Source organism: Egretta garzetta, unplaced genomic scaffold (assembly GCF_000687185.1).
Source record: "Egretta garzetta isolate BGI_Z169 unplaced genomic scaffold, ASM68718v1 scaffold108, whole genome shotgun sequence".
NCBI lineage: Eukaryota > Metazoa > Chordata > Aves > Pelecaniformes > Ardeidae > Egretta > Egretta garzetta.
Window position 1 is genome coordinate 989,522 of NW_009260614.1, and position 6,590 is coordinate 996,111.

Here is a 6,590-nt window from a genome sequence, read left to right on the forward strand (position 1 = left end):
CCCCCGTGCGAGGGCCCCCGCGGCCTCCGGGATGGGCGGCTCCCACATGGCTCCGCGTGAGGCTCCCCCCACTATCCCGACAGCCTGGTGGCGATGCTGAGGGGAAAGGGTGTGCTGTGGTGCCCCCAGCGCCCCGGGCATGGGGCTCCGGGCCAAAGCCTGTGGGGAGCCAACTGCGAACCTGCCCCTTTCTCTGCTTTATTCCCTACCCCTTTCCTACTCTTCCCTGACATTTTAGTGTTTGGCTGCCCGGGGGAGGGAGGACACCCTCAGCCTCGGCCGGGGCCTTGCAGCCCCTGAGGGGAAAGGGTGTGCTGTGGTGCCCCCAGCGCCCCGGGCATGGGGCTCCGGGCCAAAGCCTGTGGGGAGCCAACTGCGAACCTGCCCCTTTCTCTGCTTTATTCCCTACCCCTTTCCTACTCTTCCCTGACATTTTAGTGTTTGGCTGCCCGGGGGAGGGAGGACACCCTCAGCCTCGGCCGGGGCCTTGCAGCCCCTGTCCCCCACACTGCACCTCAGCGGCCATTTTGCTGCTGCCTGCCCACTGCCACGGGTTCTCCTGCCTTCCCTGTCCCTTCCCGGCCGTGCCTCCTCCGGTGAGGGGCCCTGTGGAAACATCCCAGAGATCCACACACCACCCTTTTGCTCAAAGAGGTGTCCCTTCCTCCTTGTGCACCATCTCCTCAGCCAGCATCTCTGCTTCTCTGGTTCCTTCCCCAGAGCCAGCCCTGAGGTGTACTCTGACACCTCCAGCAACCTGGTTGCCCCATGGCCCTCTTTGGAGTCACTGCCCGCAAGGTTGGCATGCCCGAGGGCTCTGGCAGCCTGCCCTGCCACCCAGCTCCGCCAGCTGGGACTCCCCTGGGATGCTGGGCTGGGAGCTGCTTCCCCACTGCTGCTCGGGGAATGTTTGAGTCAAGGCCCAGGGAGGTGGTAGAGTCCCCATCCTTGGAGGTATTTAAAAGAAGGATAGATGAGGTGCTTAGGGACATGGTTTAGTGGTGGGATGGCAGGGTTAGGTTAAAGGTTGGACTTGATGATCTTAAAGGTCTTTTCCAACCAAAGCGATTCTATGATTCTAAGGCAAGTTTAAATACTGCAGGAGTGCAAAATTCGCTTCCGTGTGCTGCAGTGCCAACATTATGCTGGCACACTAACGGCCTGAAGTGCAAAACCCAGGAGCGGCATGCCTCAGAAAGTGGAATTTCTCACAGAGTGGGAATAAGGAATCACGTGTAACAGGAGCTGGCAGTTAGAAGGCACTAAGGGATAAGGGAGTGTTTGCCTGAGCACACGAGAACTGGTGCCTGCACCCCCGAAGAGGAGCTAACAGGCCAGCCAAAGGGGAACATCACAACTCGGAAGGCCCAGCCAGAGGCTGGGTAATTGCTGGAGAGGCACGAGGTCAGCGAAGATCTGCAGTATCTCAGGGAAAGGCAAAGGCGGTGAGGGGACGTGGCGACCACCGACTCAAATCAAACCCGAAGAGACTCACACACACACACCCCAACAAGGAGCATGTGTGCTAATTTACCCAGCAAGCGAGGCTATTTTAAATATAACTAACCGATAGCAAAGGTTACAGTGATCGCTAGCCAACAGATATGAGCTTAGGTGGCTTGCTTTATTCAGGTAAGAGGATACATAGGTGGTAGCTCTTTGGAATGTAGTGGTAGCTTTGTGGGGTTACCACCTCGCGCCCATTCCTGCACGGAAAGGAAATAAAAGCAAATGCCTTGGCTCGGTGGGCAAACTGGTCATCACATGCTGCATAAAGAGCCCAGATCTGGGGTAACAGCAGGATTTAGATCTTCCTCCTTCTCAGCCCATTAGCTGTGATGGGAATTCCTCAGTGGTCCCTGCAGTTATTGCAAGGCCCTTGCCTTTTCAGATCTGGAACACCAGCCACCACAAACTCGAGAGATCCCAAGATCAGAAAAAGCCATTTATTACAGAAAAGCAGAAAGCTGGTACAATTGTGCAAGAATCACGTTGACTTTTTTTTTCCCCCTGAGCAAATATGACATTATCATGTCACTATTTAGCATTTTAAAATCTAGCATCAGATTAGTATAGTAATAATAATAATAATAATGGGAACTACATTACAAGGCAAGCATTGGCAAAGCTCTGGCAACAGTTGGCACCTGAGGCAGAAAGACATGATGTGGTAGATTCTCAACAGGTTTTGCACAATCAGTTTGCAAAGCCATACTGCTCATGCCGAATTTGGCATGACAGTGGGAATGGGGCTGTAAACATACACACAATATTGCAACAGCTTTTGGTTTCAATACTTCAACAGTCCTGGTTAGAATGAGGAAATCTTGGTGACCCGAACAGCTTGAGCAGGTACAAATGTGAGCAGCTACCAAGAGCGGAGCACAAGGAGAAACATCAAGTGAGGGGCCTGGAGCGATGAGCTGCCAGTAACATAATGAAATTCAACAAAGAGAATTGCAAAGTCCTGCCCCTGGGGAGGAACAATCCCAGGCACCAGTATGTGCTGGGGGGACTGGGAAGCAGCTCTGTAGTGAAGGCTGCTGAGGGTCCTGGTGAACACAGAGTTGAACGTGAGCTAGCAACATGTCTGTGCAGCACAAAAAGCCCACCAGTGTCCGGGTCTAGGTTAGGAGGAGCGTGGCCAGCGGGACAGGGGAGGGGATCCTTCCCCTCCACCCCGCACTGGCGAGGTCATTCCTGGAGCACTGTGCCTAGTTCTGGGCTTCCCAGGATGAGAGAGACATGGACATACTGGAGAGAGCACAACAGGGGCCATGAAGATGATGACGGGCCTGGAGCACCTCACACATGAGGAAAGGCTGAGAGAGCTGGGACTGCTCAGCCTGGAGAAGAGAAGGCTCAGGGTGATCTCACCAACGTATATTAATACCTGCGGGGAGGCTGCCAAGAGGATGGAGCCAGGCTCTTCCCAGTGGTACCCAGTGACAGGACCAGAAGCAGCGGGCACAAACTGAAACACGGGAGGTTCCCTCTGAGCATCATGAAACAGTTTTTCTACTGCCTGAGTGACTGAGCCCTGGCAGAGGTTGCCCAAGGGAGGCTGTGGAGTCTCCATCCATGGAGATACTCAAATGCCATACGGACGTGGCCCTGGCAGCCCAGGTGTCCCTACTTGAGCAGGAGGTTGGACTTCCAGAGGTCTCTTCACAGCTCAACCATTCTGTGATCCCGCGCTGCTTCCTTCCCCAGGAAGCACATTTCTGCTACCCCTCATGCCAGCACTAGCACTTGGGCAGCTGCATGACAAGGTGGAGCTTACCTGGCTGAGGATTAAATTGCCAAAACCCCCCAAGTTCCCAACTCTCTACATTGTTGCACACCCAAGCCTGCTTAGGAGAGGTTTGGGACTGTACTGCTGGGGACAGAACTGCCTCCCTGGGCAGAAACCTGCATTTAAGATGATTCCATGTGACCACAAAAGCACAGCCCCATTCCCAGCAGAGGTCCCCGCCGGTCCCAAAAGCAGGCTGTGGCTCTATCTTTTTGGATGAGAAAAGAGATGATTTGGCTGAAGATTCACAAAAATCTCCCCACCATTGAAAAAAGCATATTTTTGACCGTTTGCACCAGTGGGGACATAAACAAGGGTGGCCCCTGTTGGGTTCCCTACCAGCGGTAGAGCTGAAACAAATCAAAATGTGCAATCAGCTTAAAGAGCAGAGGAATTAACAGCACCAGTCTCCAGACCATTCTGTGATTTATCCAAGTAATTTGTCATTGTCGACTTCCCTCTGCAATTGTCATTTTCAGCAATTTGTCCTCTCCAGGTGGGGATGTCCTTTAATTAAAATCAATCTTATGACATCCTACAGGCCTACATGTGACGAAATGCATATGGAAAACTGCTTTTTTTTTTTTTTTTTGCATAGATTAGAGAGAGGACATCAAAAAAATCTTAAGGCTGTCCTACAATACCACTGAACAAAAACCTAGTGAAGCATTCTAGCATCCCTAGCACAGGTACAAGTTAGCCGTTCACTAATAATGTATCAATGAACATCAGTTTTTCGTGGGACAGCAAATGGAGTTTGGTGTTGGCTCCAGATGCCACACAGAGCAGAAGATTGAGAGCTATCTCCCTCTGCGCAGGGACGGGGTAGATGCCAAACACAATCCTCCTTTCTAGGCCCAAGAAGCGTCAGATGCTGTCAAGAACAATGACGTTTTTTAAAATATGCTCTGTTGACCTCAAATTCAAGTTTATCCTGCGCTTCCCTATTTGCCTTTTTAGCTCAAATTCCAGTGCAAAACAGAAGACCTGGGCTGCCTCCTGTGTGTTGCACAGGATGGCGATGTCCTTGGCGGAATAGCCTTGCTGGATGTAGCTGCTGCACTGCTTGGTCACGTATTCTACCATTTCCAGTGCTCCCATACCATCTTTTATTATGCACTCACCTGCCAAGGAATGGACATGCTCAGCCTGCTTGAACAACTCCTCCAGCACCTTGCAGGGCATACCCGTGTTACATTCTTGGAGGATTTTCCTTATCAGATTAAACATGACATTGTAGATTTGCTTGGCATTATGGACCACTTTGGTCAATGATTCCTGAGGACACAGTTCTGAAATCTTAAACCCAGAACCATAAGCGCGAATGCACTGGAAGAAGTCCAGGAAGACCCAGAAAATGCCACCATTTTCCTTGATCAGCTCCCAGGCACATTGGTACCAGTTGTCTTCAGAATGAAGATTCTGAGCTTCATCAACCACAATGTGTTTCACTTCTGGGAAGACCTCATTTAAGAAGGCAACATGTGTCACAGACCGGCATATCTTATTTCTAAAAAAAACCCCAAACAAAACAAATGAAACACAAAAACCCCATATGGTAAACAAAAAGAAGATGTGACTGGACACATCTGTACTGACTGCCGGCTTTGCCGCTGCCCTGAGAGGAGACTCAAGCTCACCCTTCCTATAGGGGGATCCCAGGGCCGTCCCCCTGCCCCGCTCTCCCTGGCTCCGGCCCCAGGAGACAGCACGGTGCCCGAGCTCCTGCAGGGAGGACGCTTCCCTTTTCTCCCTGGGTAAGCAGGGACCAGCAACTCTTCTGCCAGGCCATCCGCCCACTGGGGCCAGTGCCATGGCCCAGGCGCTGCCGTGCCAAGCTGGGCTGCAGGGTGCCCTGGCCACCAGGGTGCCCTGCTGCTGCCCCCACGCAGTGAGGTCGGGAATCTGCTCTGCCTGAAATCCTCCACCAAAAGGGCATTCGTTTCTGTTCTCCTCGCCTATGGCCCAGGTTCGAGGGCCAGTTCCTAGCACGGTTGCACAAGAGCTCGCACCAGGCCCAGCACAGGCAGTGCTGAGGCAGCAGCAGAGAAAGGCAGGTGGGGGTTTCTGGTGTCAGTGTCAGCCCTAACAGGCTGCTAAACTAAGCCCACCATCTTTGGAAGGGCTACCCCAAGCCAGCAGTCATGAACGTGGGATTCTCACTGTAGTTGCCGCGCGCTGGATCTGGGCCAGCGCTCAGCTTAATAACACTCCCAGTGCTAACACCTCTCCTGAGATGAGGGTTATGTGTTTGTGTCAGCCAAAGTTACCTGTGTGGCAAACAGATGTAAAATCAGCAGGGCTTGTGCTGTATGAACAGAGCATGGCATGACAGAAAACAGGGGAAATACACGTTTCTGCTTACCCCACAAACTACCTCAAGGGCTGGTTTTCACAGATGTACAGTATCTCCTCTGCGGAACAGTGAAAGATGTTTCTTATTCTCTCAATGATCTTCAAAGCCGCAATTGTTTTCCCCATTCCAGGAAGACCAAGGACAAACTGCTCCTTGACTTTGAGCAGGTTCCTGAAGAGCAGTTCATACTGTTTGGAAGTGAGAAGTTGAAAATCTCACAGCCAAAATGATCACTTAAGTAGGACTTAAAGCACAGCACAACAATGACAAGCGCACGCAGGAACATGGGGACCTCCCTGGAGGTGAGGACATAATTCCCCGGGTACAAGCTGGGGTAGCCACACAGGTTTTCTTGGTTTTCTTGCTGGGGAACGTCATCCTCTGCAACTCCTATCTGCTTCTTTGTGCCATTCAGGCGCAGTGTCTGGGGAATCATGCACACTCTTGAAGCACATTCCTCATCGTTGACCAGTTTCTGCTTTAATGCATAAGTGACTTCTCTCAAGCTCTCGGGGTCAGCAGAAGAGGCATCCCTGACCACAGTATACAACACAGGATGTGCATTTTCAGCCACTAAGAGAACGTCACACCATGTCCTGTTTCTTCTGCAATCCAATCTCAATGGCCCAACTCCTTGAAAATATCAGCAACCCCCTGTTAAATGGATGGATTTGTTTTTTCATTAAATCCTCTAATCCACGATACTCTGAAAACAGGTTGGTGCACATGGTTTCTGGCTCCAATTTGATTTCATTAGAACCCACTAGAAAAAAAGAAATCAAAAATTAGAAAAACAAAATACAGCAGATAATTTACACACCGCTGGAATATATGATAGTGTGAGGTCATCAAAGTGAATGACTGAATGTGAGTAAAGCATTCAGCGTTCCCATGACACCTGGTGGCAAATCTGCAAGGATTTTTTATATGAATAAAAGA

The 6,590-nt window shown here is 51.1% G+C and overlaps 1 pseudogene; it reads right to left on the minus strand.

Annotated features, from left to right (window-relative positions):
• Positions 1-3,991: 3,991 nt before the first annotated feature.
• LOC104131742 overlaps positions 3,992-6,590 on the minus strand; it is a 13,336-nt pseudogene continuing 10,737 nt past the window's right edge.